General features: G+C 42.2%; 1 protein-coding gene and 1 long non-coding RNA gene across 32 annotated transcripts in view; one reads left to right on the forward strand and one right to left on the reverse strand.

Annotated features, from left to right (window-relative positions):
* Positions 1 to 164: 164 nt before the first annotated feature.
* On the reverse strand, positions 165 to 1,301 carry LOC125978084 (uncharacterized). Its single transcript, XR_007484858.2, has 3 exons — positions 1,125 to 1,301; positions 898 to 1,010; positions 165 to 281 (listed from the first exon to the last, which is right to left on the reverse strand). It is a non-coding gene; the product is annotated as an uncharacterized lncRNA (long non-coding RNA).
* A 690-nt stretch (positions 1,302 to 1,991) lies between these two features.
* LOC125977523 (receptor-type tyrosine-protein phosphatase delta) overlaps positions 1,992 to 21,561 on the forward strand; it is a 196,162-nt gene continuing 176,592 nt past the window's right edge. For all 31 annotated transcript variants that reach the window (XM_068651443.1, XM_068651452.1, XM_068651447.1 and 28 more), the window contains exons 1-3: positions 1,992 to 2,149; positions 2,260 to 2,370; positions 2,461 to 2,500. The gene's annotated coding sequence lies outside the window, so the exon portion shown is untranslated. The remainder of the gene's footprint in view (positions 2,150 to 2,259; positions 2,371 to 2,460; positions 2,501 to 21,561) is intronic.

The following is a 21,561-nucleotide window of genomic DNA, read 5'->3' on the forward strand; positions in this document are numbered from 1 at the left end:
GTGGTCCAAAAATGACACGATTACGGGTACAAATGGAACATTTTGCAACAATATTAAAGGCCCAACCACGGCACAGAGGTTGCGTTAAATGTTGGACCACCCCGCCATTGATAGGGCTGGGACTTGGCGGCATGTCCGTGGTAGATGTTGAAATGTGTTTGCCATTTTCTCACTTGTCATGCAAAGCAAGTCTGGAAGCTCTTCGTTTGTTGATTTCCAATGGGTGAAGATTGCAAAACCCAATTTGGCGGAGACACAAAAAGCTTCTTCAGCTTAATTTCCTGGAGTAGAAGTGCGGCATCGTTAGCGGTAGTTCCCACAATGGGTATCAAAAATAAGATGAAAATATATAAAATGTAATGTGTAGCCATACAAACATTAAACAGGCTACATTAAAACAATGTTATGTTAAATGGGCCAAATCTTCTTGTCTCGTTTCCCTCCACCAAACAGAAAATAAGAACCTCGCTAACATTAAAACCACTGTTGTTACTTTTGCTAATAATTGCTAAACAGAATATAGCGCTTGCGTACTTGCTACATTGCTAATACTAGCATCCACACATGTTCACATTGAAAGCACAACTTCCAGTATAAAAACATTGCATTTTTTTTACGTCATACTTTTACATCACTTTCTTTTTGCTTCATGGTCACTGTGAGGGCCAGTTAAAGACTGTGGGTGGTCCGCAAGTGGCCCCCAGCCCGCAGTTTGCTTACCGTTGTCTGCTGTAAAGCAACAACAAGACTAAGTTATGTTCCCCCCCTCAGAACAGTGCCAAAAAGTGAGCATGTTGACAAATAAGGTCACAATACAATATTAAATATAAGAACATTCGACAATAAAGAACAACCTACGACATTATAGCAAGAAAACGGGAAGATAGTATGCCCCACCTTTGAGATGAAACTCCGGATCCAAGATTCCGTGCCGGTGCTTCCTTCCGGTTTACTGCTAGCGTGACACCTGTCGCAAATTAGCATGACGTTGGCGCTCTTCCGTTCGTTCGCTGCAGGTAAGTGAGATAAAACCAATTTTGGCCAAGTATTGAATTAAATTACATTTATATTAACATTGTTCTGTGCGCGCTTTAGTCACAGCCAATCTTTTTTTGGTTACTCACCAAACTAGTCGGTAACGTTCAATACAAATGAAGACAGCACATATTTGGCAGGCCTTGATAAAGCCGCCAAGTGAAATTATTTCACGTAGCTTATGTTTATTATATTCCACCTTATGTGATTATGTGTATTAAATTGCACCTCTTTGTTTAATAGGATTTTCGTTTAGTTAATTTGTTTTTCACTCTAGTGTCGTTCTAAATTTAAGCTGCAGGTGGCAGTAATGTTCCGGAAGTCGCTCCGCCAACACTCCGCATGGACGTCGACGGTAAGCTGTAGGAGACAAAAATGATCGAATATCGCGATTGTGATGATAATCGATCGTGGTCAAAATATAATTTGACTATCAAGAAAATAATCACAGTAGATGTTTATGTACCTGTGAATTCTTGAATCCTTGCCTATAAAATTATTGATAATTTTCAATTTCATTCAGTCATTTTATTCAAAATTACCTATCTTTTAAATTTAGATTTGTAGATTTGTTTTGAGAAGATTTTTTAAATGACCCTAAACATTAACGGTGCACAATGGAACAATCCATAACATTGTGGCAAACAGTTATGTTTCAGTGCATCTAGATTTAGAGTCTCCATTATTATTATTATCATCAGTAATATTTTTTTTTACCATGTATGTCAATATGGTGCCATTGTTCAAGCTCCAAAAATAAATGGCACCTACTTCAATGTCCATAGACCAGCAAGCAGCCTGCTAACTCACACACACATGAATTTTAATATTCACTTGAAAGCATCCATAAAAATTAATAGACTGTTTTGACTTTACCGTTCTAGCTTGCCCCCTTGCGGCGAGAGTGGGAATCCCTCCCTCTCACTTTCTCTCCTCCCGCTCACACACGCATTCTGGTTCTCTCTCTCTCCAAGCCCGTGAGCTGTATGAGTGTGCGCGCGTGCTGGTGTAAATCTGACAGCGCGCAGCGGCTGCATTTCCTCGGGAAAAGCGCCTTTTGCTCCCTGCCTGTCCTCTTCTTGGCGCTCTCATCCAGACAGTGCCGAAAGAGCAGGTACCATGTGCCCGATCTACCTTCACAATTTTAAACATTTTGACTTTTTTTCCCTGCTCATCCCAGATGTTGGACTTTTGATGATGGCTAATGGAATTCTTCTCTTACAGTTTCAAAAAACAACAACAACCTTTTTGGAATAAGAAACGCATTGCTGTTTTCTGACTTGGATGAAAGGGACTCCTCTGGAATTTCTTCCGGAATGAAACCTTCAAGCCCTGGTAAGTAAGATGTTGGGATGAGATAATTTCAACCTTGACTGTGGCTACCACATCTCCCTAAACCTCTCTGTCTTTTTTTTCCCCATGCAGTTACCGGGTGCTTTACCGCTCAACCGCTTCGGCGCGTATAGTAAGTGAACACTTTTCCTCTGCATCTTTTTATGTGCGGTGAAGTTGGAATGCGTGATGTTCCGCCACGTACATCCCTCATCATTTATACATTGCTTATGCCACTCGCTGTGCACCGTTAACCGCTGATGGGAAAAAAAAAAGCGGGATGCAGCAACAGCACCATTTTAATGGGGGCATGCTGTGAAAAAAAGTTTTTTTGACACCTGGAGAGTATTTTTTGGGGTGGAGTGGCAATGACCTGTTATTTGAATCTTCAGAAAGGTAGAGGTGGTGTTGAAAGCTGAGATTGTGACGGAAAAGTTTAGAAAAGTTGATAAGGAAAGTGGCAAATGGGGGAAGGTGTTTGTCATGGGAGGCCGAATGAGCACCACCGACCGTACTTCCGAGCTGTCGCAAGGAAGTGGGCTCCACTGGCCAACACTCAACCCCCCCCCCCTCCTCTCCCAACATCTGAGGAGGCCTTGGTGTGAAAATTACTGAGGTCGACAAAATCAATTTTTCCCCCCTGCTTATTCCAAATGTGGTTTTCAAGGTGTTTTTTGACACTGGGGGGGAAAGTACCTTCATGCAAGACTTGGAAGTCGCAATATATGGCAGGTCAAGAAATGTGTGACATCATCACAGCGATCAATCAATCTTATCATTTTTCTCTTAACTATTGGGTTGAATCATAAAAAAAAAGTTAGACCCTGTATTGTGAACTGAGATTTTTTTCCCACGAATATATTACATTGAAGATAACTGTGTGCACTATGTCTAAAACTGAGTTGTTGAGCCTTTAAATGTTTTTCCGATTTTTTTTCGAGGGGGCGTGGTGTCTCAAAATAGGCTCATTGACGCACTTACGTTGCAGCCTCCCACACGATATCGTCACGCTAATAACGTTAACTGCCTAATTCATCTTTTTCTTTATTTATTTTGAAATTGGGTGAAAGTGGCTGACTCACCAACTTGAACTAACTCGTCGTATGTAGCAGTGAATCTGATTGGCTGTTTGAGATTTGGACATTTTTGCATTTTTTGCATCCTTTTTTTTTTTTTTTTTTTTAGAAGTCTGACTTTGGCCAAAAATATGTCAGTTCTCTTATTAGCCTGATGAATGATGATATCTGCTGTATGGTGCAAGTGATGTTTGATTGACAGTTGACACATGAGTAGGGGCGTGGTTTCATCATATTCAGCCGACAAAGGCTTGATATTTTTGTCTTCATGAATTTTTAAACCTCGTGTTTGAAAGCATTCACTTTTAGCAATATTATGAACACTCTACTCTGTGGCGTGTCAAATTTTCCTTTTTATGGGGAGTGTAAGTGAATTATTGGCTTTACTAAATCCGTTCCAGTGTCAAACCATGACTGATATTTTGACATTCCTCACGTCACACATACAAAATCTCAAGCCCTTATTTTGAGTAACGTACCCGTGAGAACCACCTCCATGGAGGTCCACGATTTCGGACTCCAAGCAATCCAGTCCCATTGGGAAGTTTTTATAATGAGGCTGCACTGTCAGATCATTAGATAAACCTGCCACATTTATTTTTTTTTTTCTTCACAAAACTGCTGAGCTGCCCTAAAATAATGTGTCTGCGCTTAATGTGAACACAGAAAAAATCTAAACGGAAACAAAACCCCACGGTCGTTCATCTTATGGTGTTTATTTATTTCTTTACTCACCAGCATGGGTGGCTGATGCCTACCTTGTTTTCTTTTTTAAAACAAAAAACAACAACAAAGTTTGTGTCCCACAAAGTCTGCCTAGCAACAACTTACGATGGAAAGGGTTTGGCCTGGCAGAGTGTTTTTTTTGGGGGGTTTAAAAGTTCTGGCCTTAAGTCCTGTCTGTCTTAAGTTTGTGTGGTTTAGCCCACAGTTTGCCCCAAGTTTTATATTTGTGTGTTCAAATAATTACAGTGACTAAATTTGGTATAATCATGACCTGCTCGCAATCCCCTTTGGCCATCTGCCCAGCAATAAATTCAAATCCTACTGGCACTTTTAGTGTGAGAAATGTGCCCTCGCCACGAATCTCTAAAAATGCTGCGCCGGACGAAAAGCGCATCACCTGCGCTGTTTACTTGTGCGAATGGCTCCGCTCGTAAATCAGACGCTTGTTAAGTTGCGCTACGACAATGTTTGCCTTCCGCGGGAGACGTGAACGCTATTAAGCTTGATCTATGCGATCCAGCCGCTGACTTCCCCCCCAATTAAAGGATTCTTTCTTGTATTCCGGCCAGTGAACGCGCTTGCATATGCAGCTTCTCTCTCTCTCGCCATATAAATTCCGCCGCTACTCTTGACGGGTATGAAGGCAACCAGCAGTAAGCACAGCTCCAAGCCCGGAACCCAACAAGAGAAATCAATTCGACCCTACTCAGTTAGCATCGAAAGGGAATTCCAGGATGGAAAATGATTGCGGAGACGCCGAGCATTCTGTGGGAAGAAAAAAGACGTAAGCAGACGGGAAAGTGAAAGCGCGATCTGGAACGGCCATTTTAAATCAATACGCAGACTCTCTTCCTTGGAGAATCGTGGCTAAACGTATAACTGGGAAATTAGGCCATTGTTGTTTATGGCAGTAATCTCCCGCTATTTGTAAGCTGTAGCGCCATTTTTTTTTTTACTCACTCGGGTTTGAGCACGGGAAACACCAGGGAGCCGTGATTCACTAACAGCTGAGGCTGGAAATAATGGAACGATCCTCATTTTCATTGTGAATCATGGATGTAATTTAAATGACGGAAGAAGATAAAGCATACACTTAAAATTTGAAAATACATTTTGTAGCGGCTGTGTCGTCGACCAGTTAGGCCGCTATGGCTACTCTTTCAACAGAAGATTATTTTTTTTCGCTCTGGCTGAAATAAATCCTATTAAAGGAATTTAATCTGAATATTGCGCATAATAAGTGAATGCATTTTTAGAGGGCTTGCTCTAGGGTGTGCTCCAGATCAGGGGTCCCACAACTTTTTTGCACCACCAATCAGGACTCACCGGTTTTCCGAAGCTGAGCCGTGATTGGTTGTCACCAAAGACCTGGCAACTGTGATGTCATTTTCAGTTGACAGGAAGTGACAAAATGGCCGCCCCCTTGAAATGGATAAGAATGGATGAATTTTGGTGCTTAACTCATACTCCACAAACATAATATTAATCTAAATTTCTTGTTTTGACTAGTGGGGTCACAAATATTGTTGTAAAGAAAACTTTTGAGTTGACTTCCCCCATAATGGACTGTCCATCGCGTCTCGAATTATTAGTATTGACCACTATAGCCTCACTTTTATTCTGGTTGTCAATGTTTTCCTCTGCAATGCTGATAAACCCTAAAATTGTCATGAATCACAAATCTAGGGATTAATGATGATAATGAACTTTTTCCACCATCTCGGAATATGACAGAAAATGTAAAGACTGCTCGTGGAGTGACAGTAATGGGAGATGGCATTTCTATTTTTTTAAGGCTTAGAACATCGCAATCCCTCCGTAATCCTGTGTGTACAGTGATCTGAAAGGGAGCACACATGTAAACACCCCCATCTCGCTCTCAGACAGCCCTGCCGGAGCTTGGCCGCTCGGCATCATGGGGGAATAACAATGAGGGATTGAGGGAGAGCGGGGATCAGTCTCCCTCGCGACGCTCGGGCCATACTGGGCTCGTCTTTATCTAAGACCCCGGCTTCCGGAGCTCAGTTCTGCTCGTTTGGAGATGACAAACCAAGGGTAGTGAGGAGGAGCGTCTTGGTTCTCCAAACACCCTCCCCCTCTCTTTGCTCTTGTTACATGGCAGGGCCTTGTGATCTCATTTTCGCACCACTTGGCCAATTCGCAGCATGGCCCTCTTCCGCTTCATGTTCCAACAAGGGGCAAGCTGGGATCTGTCGAAACCTTTGAACACACCGTGCAAAGTCCTTCTTGAAATCGTTTCGTTTCGTCTTCTAGCTCTGTGAATCCACTTTTTGAGGTCTTGACACCTTACCAAATGTCTCAGGCATGTGTAGCCGAGTATAATGATGTCTTTTTTACTGTCCTTGGCAAGAATCGCTCAATAACGTACGTGGCCTGGTCATTTCCAGACTTTCTTTAAAAGCAAACTTATCCTAGAGCAAACTCTTGGGTATACTTTGGTCCTCAAAGGCTCCTATCCTGCATGTTTTATACGTTTCCCTCCTCAAACACACCCAAATGATCAGGATTGTTATCCTCTTCAGATCTGGCTGAAAAACACTGGTGTCAAAATCTGGTCCTCGAGGGCTCCTATCTTGCTTTAGATGTTTCCCTACCTCTCACACCCAATTCAGCTCATCAGCAAGCTCTGAAGAAGCCTGATAACAATCCAAAACATTTGAGTTACATGGATCTGAGGAAGGAAACTTCTCCAACATACAGGATAGTGGCCTTTGAAGACCAAACTTGATACTTGTGATCTAGAACTTGGAGGATAGTGGACCTCGAGAACCAGAGTTGGACACCTGCGTCCTATAGTATTCTTCCGAATAATTCATAACTTGACTTACATACCCACGACAGATATTAATGACCCTAACCCTAAAAACAAAACCCTACACAGAATCAATGAATAGTTGTGTAACAGTTTGTACAAACCACAGGTATCTTCAAGGGGGTACAAAATTGTTATTCTGGATGAAAACTCCTAAAATACTCCCTAAAGACTTGTGTATTGTAGGTTTAAACAAAGCGAGTATCCTTCGATTTTAAGTCTTGTACTAAAATCTTACCATAACATCACACAGCCCTGGAAAAAGGCCTTGAAAGAGTCTGGAAAGATCAAACCCCCTCCACGGGATACCGTTCAAAAGAGAATTTGGGAATACCCAAGATGATAGCAACAGAATAGGGGGGGGGGGGAGAAGATAAATGTGCCGTAGCATTCCGCTACAAATAACTTGGATCGATGTTCAAATTTAATTTGAGGCCAAGGGCCTTTAGGCAAAGTGCAATTCACGTCTTTTAGTTCCCCTCTGGGCCTGCCATTTGGGTTGGCAGGAGATGGACAGACGACCAAGCGCTATGGAAAAAGTTAGCGGTCGGAACGCCTCCGGGTAAGGGGAATACCTTCCTTTCACTCCTAATGTGCCTCCCCCCTTTGATTGGCTAATATGGTTAGCGCCATGTGTCCCTTATTGGATCATATCAAAGGTCACCGGAGTCCTGCAGACAAATCAATCTCTCCGTCTGAGGAAGCGTGGAATTGAGGCTGAGACGATCCATCTAGTCGGAATGAAAGTGGGTGAGGTGATGGGCGGCGGGGGGAGTGATGGCAATGCGCGAGGAAGGTGAGATTGAGCTGTTGACTTGGGGAATGTGATATCCTTTCGAGAGTTGGTGTTATTTCTTGCAAGTCCGGGGAAGAGCCGTCTTATCAACATGGCGCTGGGCAGACGTCATCTGTTAATGCGGTGGATTGAAGCCCCCCCCCCGAAAAACGTCCAACTTTCATTCCATATGTTAACACATAGAACCAAATTGGTTCCGAAGATTGTCTCAATGGTGTGATTCTCGCCTAGATCCATACAGCAAGAACCCCCATTGCGGTTTTATTTTTCTTCCTCCTCTGAATTTTTTCAAGGGTAACTGTTTATTTCAGCCATTTCCAGGTTGCCTTGAGTCTTTGTCCCATTGCTGCCAATATATGTTTATGCCAGAACCATATAGAGACAGGCAGAACAATTAAATGGCCTTCCACCAGATAACAGAGCAGTTGACAAAAAGCCTCTGCGTTTTTTGGGGGTTTTTTTTTATTCCTCTGAGTATATCGTCTTTGCTGTTAATGGTTCCAGATTGTAGTATTATTTCAACATTGTGACATTTGTCTTTGGTGGTTTGCCGGGAGACTTTTCTGACGTGAAATGCTTTGGTTCAGTAAAGTTTGAGAAACATTTTAAGACAGATAACAACCCCCCAAAAAAGTTTCATCATCCTGTCTGGCCTTGGTAGTGTGGTTAAGACCACAACATCCAAGACTGTTGAGACTAGAAGTATATAGACTGAGACAAGACCAAGATTTGGAAATCAAGACCGAGAAAAGACCAAGACAGTAGATATTTAAAAAAAAAAATCACCCACTCGCCAATAAAAACAGCTTTTGACAATGCTACGTAAGCTAGCTTGGCTGTAATATAAATTCGCTGTTTGTTCTGAATGTTAGAAAACAACGATTGAGGGAAAAAAAAAGTATTTTTTTTATCTCATTGCCTATGACTGCGGTGTTCTGAGGGATTTTTTGGTTTTTCATTGATGACAATAGTACTCGACATGTCTCGATCAAAAATCCAGAGACTGAGACAAGACCAAGTACAAATGAATTTGATTATGAGACCTAGACCCTTAAAAGAGTGGTCTCGAGACAATTAATGGTTTCAAGACCGATCTAGAAATCTTCAACACTTGGCCTTGGCATAGTAACAAAATTCGCTTGGACAAAGTACCACAAAAATTAGCAACAAGAAAAACCCGGCGACAGCGGCGTTAATTTCCAGTACTGCGCGGCCGACGTTTAGCGGTGGCTAAATCATCCGGCAAGCCATTTAATATGGTCCCTCTGAGTGTGCAATTAGTTCAATTAGCATTGACCTCTCAGGTCACCCGGCATTAAATAAAACCCACCAGTATATTTACTTCATTAAGCTTATAAGTCACTGTTTTAACAACTCACCGGTGGCCTCCCCTGCAGGCACGGTTGCAAAGGTTAAGCGTGAGCTAATGTTTGCTTAAGCAATGAGATCCGGTGGCACCATCACGCCGGGCTTGTCACGCCGGGCGAGAAAAAGCGAGAGAGCGCTTCTTCATATGGACAATGAGCTCACGCTTCATTTGTAGATGATCAAAAGGTGTTTCGATGTGAACATCCGCCCTCCCGTTCCAGACAGCCGTGCTAATTGCAGTCAGGCAGTGAAACGTATCTTGCTTGGGTAGAATGAGAAGGAAAAAAAAAAAAAAAGCCTGCAGTGGGAGTCAAAGCCGCCTTAGGCCTGAGCCAAAGTGTTTTAAATGGATTACACCAGTGTGTCATTGCGATTACACGCTCCTCGCAGGGACCACCGCGGCATGAATTGAAGTTGATGGCGTTACGGTGCGTCTTTCTTTTCAGTTGTTCTTTCTTACCCTCTAATCTCCAAGAAGTGAAAAAAAAAGCGGTTAAATCAACAGTGTATATAATCTCGGCGGTAAAGATGGCCGCTCTAATTGAATATGCAAAATTAGATGGGGATCGATTTTGTTTTAAATTGATATTATCATGCAGAGCCACTGTTATTTCCCGTTTCAACCGGTTTGGCTTCAGTTCCTTTTACGTATGCCTCGACTCATCCATTTAAGTATCTTCTAGCCAGGTCCGCCTTCTGGGCGGAGCAACCTTAAAATGTAGGTGTTCCCTGTCAAATCATGATGAGAGCATCAGCTGAAATACTTGTCCAAGTCACTTGAAACGATAAATAATAAATACATAAATAGCGATGAGGCAGTGACAAATTGCTACTCCTGCTGACCTTTTAATACACAAGACTCCGCCCACTTATGAATACCACGGAGATTAGGAGAGAAACAAAAACACAACATTAAAAGTGGAAGGGGAGCCAAAGCGGTTCCTAAATCCAAATTGGCCTTCCACATATCTCACACGAGTCTTTTGAAACTCAAAGCGTGCTTTATCTTTGTCCTTAATTGGACATTCACAAGTCTCAGAAAAGATATAAGTGCCCCCCCCCCCCCAAAAAAAAGCCACTTATCCACAATCAGGTGGCCCAAATGTGCCACCCTCGGCCTCTCCTCCTCGAGAGCCAGCCGGGTCTTAAAGGCTTTCCCGGGTTTCCATACCAGCGGACACAAGACTAATCACTGCACTTGTGCTGATGAGAATATGATCTTAACACAATGACCATTGTGATCGCAGCTCAAATTAGCCATAGCTCGTGGCCAACGTATTTGCGCTCTTTTTATCCCGACCAGCCTCGGGCTGCTATTAATCTCGCAGTGCGAAAGAAATGAATTCATGCACGGAGGGATTTGTCGGGCTATGGATATGGATTACATTGTTTTACGTTTGAATTGGACTCTGAATGTAATTCCAGCCGAGTGAGATTAAATTTATCAGATGAGCGTGTCTTGATTGCCCGTGCCTACCCGTACGTATATACCCAGAGGAACCCAATAAATTTGTGCAAATTCGAATATCTCATGCGTATAAGTCACGATGGAACTTTGACTCCAATGTCGGGACAACAATATCTTGTATCGTTTATTGTCAATGGGGTGGAATAGACACCTTTACAAATTCTTTGGGAGATGCTGGATTTTGTGGTGAGATTTCGTTGCGGGTTAGTTAGTTATCTAATAATGGAACGATTATCTAGCTACTCCTTTTAAATGATGCCTCAAGTGGTCAGAGTGAGACACTACAGTCAGGTCAAGCAGACCCTTGCTACCAAACTAATGTTACAAAATCTCGAAAGCAGGGGTGTCAAACTCATTTTTTTTGCGGGCCGCATTGTACTCATAGTTTTCTTCGGAGGCCCATTATGACTGTCAACTCATATTATATACAGTATAGGCTACACAACAAACTGATGAATAATGAACTTTGAAATCAGACACTAGTAAAAAAAATTCAAATATTTTAAAAAGATACATGGTAATAAAAATTGCTAGTAATATCCGTCATTTTTAAAAGTGAAGACAATTTGCAATTTTTGTATCGACACTTGAAGTCAACGCACAATTTGTCTTCGGGGACCACATAAAATAATGTGGCGGGTCGTATCTGGCCCCCGGGCCTTGAGTTTGACACCAATGTTCATTTGGAGTACTTATTTGAGTTCCTTCGTCCTACCAGATATATGGACACTGAATATTTGTGTCATTTTATTTTTTATTAATCTTTAGTAGTCGTAGGTAAAATACTATATCGATGTATATATCATGATTTTTTTTTTCCCCACATTTTTTTCTAAAAATGTATTCCTACGAATTTTCTGGCAAGACCTAGCAGTGTCCTACATGTGCCAACAATTTCCCGTTTTTTTTTCCCGTTTTTTTAGGTAGAATTAGCGTATTCCCTGATCGTTGTTCCGTAGCATACCACATGACCACGGGAACAGAAATACCGCACTTGTCTTCTTTCTGCTGACGACTTTATTTCCTCCCAAAGTGGTCTAACTTTGAAAATGTAAAAGCTGCGTTCCTTGTCGCATCAGAGAAAATCTCTCGCTGCATTTTCACGCCACGTCGCTTTCCACATTCGTCTTCCTCCCCGAAGCTGCTCCAGCGCATGACGTACGGCAAGCGTCGTTTCGTACGAAGCGGGGCGGGACGTAACATCCGCCGTTTGGCGTGCGGCTCGCTGTTTATCCCACCGGGCGAATGAATTTTTCATAAACTGGCCCCAAGAGCTTCATAAACGGCGAGTGAAAACGAGTCAGGCGATGAGTTGAAAGTGTTTTGTGCCGCCGAGGATGCGTAGACACCTGGCGGACGGCGAGCCGCTGCCGCCCTGCCTCATTCACGTCTGACCCCGATATCCATTTAGCCCTACTTTATGATTACCATAAAACGTGGCCTGTGTTTAAAAAAAAATAAAACAAAAAAAAAGCTACACGGGTCTCCGCTTCCATTAGTGTCTGTTTTTACTGGAAGGGGCCAAGCGTGTCCCACGGGTGGGTCTGAAACGTTCTCCCTGTCCTCCGCAGTCTCTCTGCAATCAAGGACTGTGCTTAAGTGGATGGCTACGCTGATGCTGATGTTAGCCAAATGGTTATTCATGCTGGCGTTGGAGAGATAATACAAGTTGAGTGTTTCCTCACAGAGAGAGCATCCTTGAGAGATAAAAGCTTTTATAACACTAGCGCCGTTGCCCATGCAGGGCCACGGAGAAAGCAAGTTAGGCTCGCTACAGTGAAGATGCCGCAGTACTTCCCCGTACTACGAATACCCGAATTCCTCGTTGATAGATCGAGAGCAAGATCGAAACACAAACCAATACCCTGTTCCGGAAGAGGTGACCACATCGTGGTTTACCCAATATTCGGGCTGGAAAAGGGGTGAGCTGGGAGTCTTTCAAAAACAATATTCAAGTCAAGTCGAGTCAAGTCAGGTTTGTTTATATAGCCTTAAATCTTAGAAAAGTAAGTCTCAAAGACAAAAATTGACAATTATTCTCAACATCCCATATATTCAGTTTTTTACGTGCTTTTACATGGCCTTTAAAAACCGGACTTCTGACAATAATCTGGTTTTAAAAGGTCTATTGGTTGCATGTAAACTTAGTCACTGATATTGATGGTGCTTGAGAGTCGAAACTAGGCTACATGAAGTTAAGTACTGTAAGAGATTGTTTTTCGTCGTTACCTTAAAATGAAAACGTGTCATTATTTTCCCTTCAGAATTTTGAACTCAACTCATTTTTATGGATAGAATACGGAAAAGTAATATCATTCTGTCAGTTGCTAAACTTTTGCTGTGAATTTATTAATCAAACACTGTCTTACTCTGAGGAATTTTCGAATCCATTTGAGCCCATCTTATCTGGAGAAACCTTTTCAGGATAACGCAAATACCAGAAACCCCAATGGAATAAATTGTCGGCGATCAACGACTCAGCTGGTTTATTTAAGCTGCCATCCTGATTAGCTGCCTGCGCAAAACTGTCTTCAAGTGAGGAGATTAGAATGTAAAAGCGAGTCCCTCAGGAATTTGGGGGAAGGTGGGGCGGTTGTCATAATATATGCAGTTGGGGCGTAAAATCTATTAGAAGCATTATGACAAGCGATCAATGTTGCTTCTTTATTCCCGATGACGAAACCAATACACTCATTAGCCGCCCTGATATGAATTGAAAGCTTTATTTTTAGCCGTGCCGCACGGCGACTCGATAAAGTGGGAGGAAAGAAGAACTATGTGGGATTTGGGGGAGGGGCAGGACTATTTCATCAATTACCACCTTGACATTCCGGCCGCGTCATCGGTGGGAATTGTACTCGCAGGAGATGCTTTTCCACCGGCCGACAATAATTGAACTACTGCGCCACGACAAATGAGAAAGAGCACCTAGACCCAAAAAAAAAAAAAACCTCGCTCGGCTCCCGTGACAAATGACGCCACACCTTCCGACTGTGGGGGGAAAGAAAAGCACGGGACAACATTCTGCTGCCGGTTGGGTTACACGGAGCATCTTTCCAGATCGATATCGGTCTGCCAATGACCATGTCTTTGTTCAGGCCTCAAGCGCCTGCTGCATTCTCGCGCCGCCAAATCCGTCGCCCTAATTGGGGAAACGCAAAGACAAGACAAGAGTGGGCTGGAGAATCACTCATGCGCTTTAGTTATCATTTCTTCCCCTGATATATGTACGGTAGATTTTTTTAATGGTGGATTTTAGTTTTTATAGTTATATTTATCCTCAGCCTCGGCATTCACAGAACATTTTGAAAGGATTTTTTGCAGTTTTACATTCTTCGCCCACCCCTCGTCATTTCCGGCAGCACAAATGCTTCTGGCCGCTAAGAGTCATGCTAATGTTAGCGTTATTCTTGCGCGCTCCACGTCACGCGCCATCAGAGGCCGGTTGGGGATGCGGAGGCTGAAATTAAGCAGAAAGAAAGAGCCATTAGTCGAGAAACGGGAGCAAAGAGGAAGGAATATATTTCAGCCCCGGTATGAATTATTCAGCTCTCTCCCAAGACGAGAATGCAAACACATTATTGATGCTTTTGTGCTCGTGTATCCTCAGTCTAGACATTTTCTCCCAATGTCTCACTGGCATTTGCGAGGTGATTATCTACTTTTTTTTTTCAAAACCGACTTCTGATGACCTGGAACACAGCACCTCGGATGCGGCGATCAAAAAGGAAATGTATGAAACTTTAATGGTTCAGCTTAACATTTAAAATGTGAACTCCTCGGCATGGAGAATTGTCGTCAACTGTACCCGTACTTGGAATCGGGCTGATTTTTAATTATATGTTATACATGTTATCACCGAAGGGAACTAAACAAAATGATTATATTGAATCAAGCTGATTTTCCCATGATTATTAGCTCATGTAACTCATATGTTTCACAGTTTCCGAGTCAAAATTAGCATTTTGCGCCTCGGCACAACACACTGAATAGCAAAACTAAGAATCACAGACATAAGATTTTCTGATAATTAAATCGGCGAGATGTTTTTAAAAAGCTTTGCACTCGTGACATACCCGCTAGTAATCACAAGTTGAGGCAAGCCTGGTGCTATTTACGCTGCACTAGCTAGCCAGCAACAAGATTTAGCTGGGTTGGTGGCGAAACAAGTGGAGTGTAGCTAAACACGTTACAGACTTGCTATTAAGTCAGTAATTATTGGCTCCATGGCCTGCATATAAGTTTCGTTCTCAAGAAGCGATGACAAGGAGAGACTGAGAAGTATTGCTAATTGCTAAGCTAACCTTAGCTTGACATTAAATCGTTTAATAATGGAATCAAACACGTTACAGAATTTCTATTAAGTCAGTAATCATTGGCTCCATGGCCTGCATTCAAGTTTCGTTGTCAAGAAGCAACGACAAGGAGAGACTGAGAAGTACTGCTAATTGCTAAGCTAACCCTAGCTTGACATTAAATCGTTTAATAATGGAATCAAGTGGCTTGGGTGAACGAATACATGTCACGGAAATCTGGAAAGTCTGAAATTTATGTTTGAGCATGATACTAGACAACAATTTAAAAAAACTAAAAACAATAGATTATATTAGTTACAATTTTTTTAATATAAATCTTCATACAGGTCCCTGAGACTAACCTGCAAAAAAATTGCTCCTCAAAATTTGAAAACTGCTCCTCAATGATTGATTCAAAGAAAGAAAAAAAAATTCACTTCAAGCCTTGTCATGCATTGGCCAACTAGTACTAGTGGGTCAGTAGGTCATGTGACCCCTTTGTTTAAACATTGATCGGTCTAGAGGTCTGTCACTAAACGCAGCACGGGTGGCTGAAGGGTCAAGTACTCATTAGTCACGCAAATAGTGCTGAGTGGAAATATCAATCACTAAATCTAGATGGATTGTTGAAATTGTTATTCATTCAAACGATCAGTCGACATGTCCGTCAACAAACGCATCATCAGTGATTGGTCGGTCGTGACTCTTTCACGCTGGCGTTGGTCAGTCAATTATTCTAATGCCAGTATTCCCTCGGGAGAATATTTGCATATATTACAGCTAATAAAATAAAATGGGCTTTTGAGAAATGCATAATTCAGCAGTACAAATAGCCAAGTTAATCAGGCAAAAAAAAACAAATTGTTTCCCCTCACTGAAGAATCGTAATCATTCGGATTTTTTAGAGAGCGCCTGCAAAGTGCCGTATAATCCAATCAAGACCAAATATATGTACAGGCCAGAAGGTTTTTACACTCCTGTGACTGTTTTCCCCCTTCTTTTTCATATTCCTCCTCATAATAAACGTAACCACAAAACGGTGAGTTCCGGCCCGCTCCTGGCGCAGAATCTAAATTTTTACCCGATTTCAGCGGCGGTTGAGGTTATTGCACCAGGAGAAACGCCGGTGGCGCTGTGATCACAAGCTTTAATGCCGCGCCTCCGCCTGCTGAGCCCTTTGGGGGTCCCAATTTCATCAGCTATATTACATCCCTCATTACCTTGGCTAGAAAGGGGAAAAATAATGTTGCTCTTTATGAACTTGGTTGGCCCCGAGCATGAATATGTGGCTTTTTTTTATTTTTATTTTTTTATACTGTCCATCCCATTCATGTGAATGGGAAGCGTGGAACATTAATGGCTTATTGGATATGTGAGTATGAATTAATAATGTTGTTTCACTTGGCAAAACTACTGTTTTTTTTTTAATTATCTCCCTACATGCTGGAAGTGTGTTGGCAATGGAGTTTAAAGATGAGCTCATCTTTGAAACTTCTTCATTATGTTGACCTAGTGGGATTTCATTTCATTTTTGTTTTTAGATAAAATATTTTTCACGATATGACGCCTCATTTCATTTCCTGCCAGCTTTTTTTTCAGTGAAAGGTTCTTCATTTTAGACCAATTAAGACCAATCGTACCTACCGAATTTTTTTTTAAACATTTTTTTTTTTTCGTCTCAGCTTGAGACTCTGCATTGTTTAGTGTTTGATTGTCGTTACTGTGTTTTCAGTTAATTAATTGTTGAAACTGTCTTTGTTCTAATGTCTGAGTCTTACTTTCGATGTAGCTGTGGTTGTTTTTGAAGTTGACTTGCGATTATTTAGTAATCAGCATTCGACTAGCTTGGGCTACCAAAGGTTTCTGACCAAAATGCGGAGAAAATAAGCAATTTGTGAAAAAAAGCATGGAAAGTTTTTTTTTGTAATACCTCAAACTAAAAAAGAACTAAATCAAGACTGAGAGCGCGCTTTTGTTGGCAATGATGATGCAATAGTCGGTCTACGTCTGTCATTACACTTGATAATCGTGAAAGCTCACAAAACCATACTAGTCACTGTTCGTCTTTATCATCATCCTCAAAACGTTCAGTATCTCCTGATCATGCCAAACATTGTTCAATCAACATTTCACATCAGCCATTTTTCATAATCCATCACATGCCCGACACGATCGTAATCGTCACAGCCCCTTCGCTTCGTCACTGCGCTCATTAGGCACTGACACGCAGTCCAACACGTTAGGTGGATTTTGCACAGAGCCCATTTTTTTTTGCACCTAGCGATTGTGCTCCGCAGGCCGCAAAAAAGAAAAAAAAAGTGCTGAATGGACAGCGGGCTAATCCTCTCACACTCCAGAGCGAACTGCTCTCAGCGTTCCCGCTCACTTCTCATTCCCGCGGAGCTACAAACCGATCAATGCGCGGGCGCTACGGCCTGACTGAGGCAAAATATCCCCGCCTTGCTTCATTATGCATCGGATTCTTGACTATCCCCCGCTAGGATTAGGTGCATGTGTGACAGTGATGGTGTAAGCAGGAAAACGCAGCTGGAAATATTGCAAGGTCCCGTTTCTACATATTTTATGTTTCACCATCCAGCCAACATACTCGATCATGTATTCAACTTCAAGCACGATCACAGCTTAGGCATGTTGGACTCAGCGATAAAGATTTTATTTATATATAAATGCGTCATTTACTTTTCTTGTGCCGTAACCCTTGTTGTGCTTCTCTAAAGGTGTCTGAAAGTATTTGGCCCACTGATTCACAGTAGATAAATAGTCTCTGGAATTAATTTTAAGAATTTTCAATGTCATTCAGGTATTGACTTTTGGCCCACTGATTCACTGTGGATATTCTCTTGAATTCATTTAAAAAAATGTTCAATGTCATTCGTATCGACTTATATTATATATATATATATATATATATATATATATATATATAAAATAAATAAAATTTATTAAAATTCAAACTGAAATTTTGCTAGTACAAAAGCCTCTTGAACGCATTTATTTATTTATTTATTTATTTATTTATTTATTTATGTGTTTGCTTACTGTAAGCTACAAGCACCGTATGGTAACAGATGACTCAACTTACTTGCGGCAGTAACGAAAGTAAACTAATTGTTACCCGCAACGCGATACTGTATGTAATTTGCATATTAACCCCCCCTCTGAAAAATAAAAAATAAACAACAACTCGAGAATGAAGCCAACAGCTTTTTGGATAACTGCACAGAGCTTTAACATTTTCTCGCTCATTATCACCGCATAGATGGCGTCTCACCCACCCTGCCCACCTTCTTGTGACCACGAATGCTGTGATATTTCAGGAAAAGTTGCCGCCTAGTTCCCAAAGTGTCGGAATTTAATTAACGCTCAAAGACGTGGAAGAAAAAAAAGAGTAGAGGAGCGAGAAACGGAGCTTAGCGTTTATGGTGAACTTATGGAGATGCTTGTTAGCTTGTTATAGTTGGCACGAATACAGTCAGGGGTCAATATGACCCGCTGTGTTTAACCATGAAAAAATGTCTTTGCCCTAAGACCTCTTCGGATTTGATTTGTCACAATGTAGATCAAATTGAAAACTGAGTTCGAACAAGGCCAGCATTAACATTTTTATCTCTTTTTCAAAGTTTTCAATTTTTCAAGGGGTCATTTTAACCCGCTAACATAACAGGAGGGTTCAGCTCAGGAAAAGTTGCTGAAATCTTTGCCGCCGGCACCCAGGTGGCCGGCATAGGCGACGAATCCATCCAAGAAAAGCTCGTGCAATGATTGGCCCCCCTCTCCGGTGCACGTTGCACAAAACCTTGAGGGGTCGGCATTCGGAACGAAGATGACACACTCGGGTGGCTAATGCGAGATTTTTGCCGCTAACCCGTCGACGGGCCCCGCAGTTCATGCGAAGCGCGGCGCTCGCCTTTGAAGTTTCCGAGGAAGCACAAATGGGAGCGAGAGGGAGGGAAACGGACCCACTCGCAGCTGCTCTGGCCTCCCCACTGAGGCAGCTGACACAGAGTTCCAAAAACGAGCCATTCAAAATGGATCGTTCCGCCTTTACAAAGAATCGCCTTTAGAGCGAGAGACTTATTCCTCATGCAAACGTTGGTCAGGCTACGTTTCCATTAGGGACATGCGATAATGAAAAAACAAAATAACATTATTTTGAATGATATTGAAATCACGATTAATAAAACGATTATTCATTGATTTCAAAACTTGGTGTTTAGTCAAAACATCACCTTTATTTTTTTTTCTCAAGTGCGAAATAACCTCGAATTTTCATGCTTTGCACACCTTCAAACCATGAATAAGCATTTCCCTTTTATCTTTATTAATTTCTTGCCCTGTTTTTATTATCACAAGTCTCGGGATTTACTAGGCTAACCTGGGACCGATAAAGAAATAAATACTAGCTTTTGTTACTTTAGGCTAAATGATTCCATCCACTTGAATCTTAAAGATGGATCTCTTAAGTTTGGCCAGTGAAAATTGGTACACATCATAACGTGACCCCTCGCTCCGCGGCGCCTCGGCATCCGATCGATCGATTCCACTTTGATGTGATGGGATGCTCTCGGAGCGCTTTCCTCCTCTGTACAGTGTTGAGACGCCGTGCTGCTACCTCGGTATTCAGGCCAAGATTCCCTCCATCTGCCATCCCACGCGGAAACTCATGCATAATAGATTAATTGTTCCTCACATCCACACGGGGGCCCCCCCCCCAACAGGTTAGTATTCCTGGAGTCAACAACGCTCAATAGGTCACTCGATTCGCCTGGAAATGAACGGCTCCACAACGGACGCTTATATTTTAGTAATGGACATCGTGTTTCACAAATGTACGGAAGTCAGCGGTGCCAATCTGACGTTTCGCTGACAGGCAATCGTGTCAGGAACCGAATCTGGAGGGGGACAAGACGATTCGCGAAGACGACCCGAGTCGAATATGGGCTGGCGTCTACTTTGCGGTGACATTCCGAGGACGGCTGACAGTCTTTGAGAAAAGCTGCCCTCTCCGTCGGAAATTTATCCCCCGCCTTTCCATTGACAGCGTCTCCCGTGTGGACGTCTTGGGGATATTGCTTCCTGTCTGAGAGAGACTTTCCGTGTAATGGCCGTGTTCTTGGCATATGGCATTTATTTGCAGCAGCACTCGGCGAGTCTAAAAGCTGTGTTTAAACAACGCCAAATCTTTCACATCCTGACTGGTGGGCGGAAAACATCTGCAGTTGAGATATCACTCGCAATCAACGGAGATTTTCTGCGAGACTAATAATTGAGTAGCTTGGAGAGCAATGGCCGAAAAATGGCTACCTAGCCGCTGAAAGGCGACATGTGGAGTTTTGTAATCGAGGTGTCCTGATTTCACTTTTCAATTTCAACCACTTCAGACACTTTAGATAACGTTCAAATTTACAGACGTTCTTGATTTTTCAACTTATTTGAGGTGCAATTGTTGGAAAAAAATGGTTTGAAATTGAAGTGTCCCAATTTCACTTGGGCTACCTCGTTGGGTTTTAAAGGTTGTAGTTATGCAGGGATGAATCCCGCAGCCAAATCGTAAGAAAATTAACAAGCTTATTTTTTTTTCCAGTGGCTCAACCAAGTGAGCAACATTGGGAAGATCAAAGATGGCTTAGTTTCTGGCAAGGACATCTTATTACAGTTATCCCTTTTTGGAATCTTTTAATTGCTGAAGACCCGGCAACACGAGGGAATCCTTTGCGAAATATTCGGCTCATGCATTCTGATTTTTGTCATTTTCAAACTTTTTTTTCCCTCCCAATCTTGGTTCCATCCTCTCTCCAATCCATCAGTCAATATCACTTAGATGTCAAAATTTAAGTGAGATCATAACATAGTTTGATGTTTGCGAATCAATCCTTCTTTTGAACGGCTCTTTTGAATCGATGCGAATTGATTCGTAGCTGTGAATTAGGTCGTTTGCTTTTTTGGGCCAATTTCTTATGAAATTTAGTAGCAAATCTAGTTAGATATACAAAATATATGATACAGTTTCAGAAAATATCTTTTCTCCAAAGATTGGGCATGGAATGTATTAGTTGTACTGTTGTGTTAACATGACCGGTAACGTAGCGGGTGAAATAGTCCTGGAAAATAATTTCAACAAAATAATGTGGACCCGATTGTTCATTTTCAGCCCTTAGAGGAGCAATGGTTGAAAACGGAGAGAAACAAATGCGGGCGGATTTCATTTTGTCTGCGGCTTTGCCTCGGCTATCCTTACAAAACAGACAAATCAATTCTTGGTGTTGGTGGTTCCTGTTGAGGCAAGGCTGTGGTTTGTTACCATTTGAGTGCCCCACTTTCCTCCCCTTTTCAGCAGGGACAATTTGTGTCCGTCCAACATATCACCGGCCTGGCCCGGGTGCTCGGGCTGCATACACAATCAGTTCCGATATGAAGCGGCGCTCGCCTCCAACACGGGCGCAGTTTGAGTGACATAGCTTGACGTGTTTAGCTCGTAGGCTGTCAGATGGCTCTTCCGCTTAGGAGTTTTGACACAATGAAAGATGTTATATTTCCTTGTCAGCACGAGTATTAGAGACGGGACGTCATGATGGTGAACTGATAGGAACAAGACATCTGCAAATGTTACA

This window comes from Syngnathus scovelli, chromosome 1 (genome assembly GCF_024217435.2).
Source record: "Syngnathus scovelli strain Florida chromosome 1, RoL_Ssco_1.2, whole genome shotgun sequence".
Taxonomy (NCBI): Eukaryota; Metazoa; Chordata; class Actinopteri; order Syngnathiformes; family Syngnathidae; genus Syngnathus; species Syngnathus scovelli.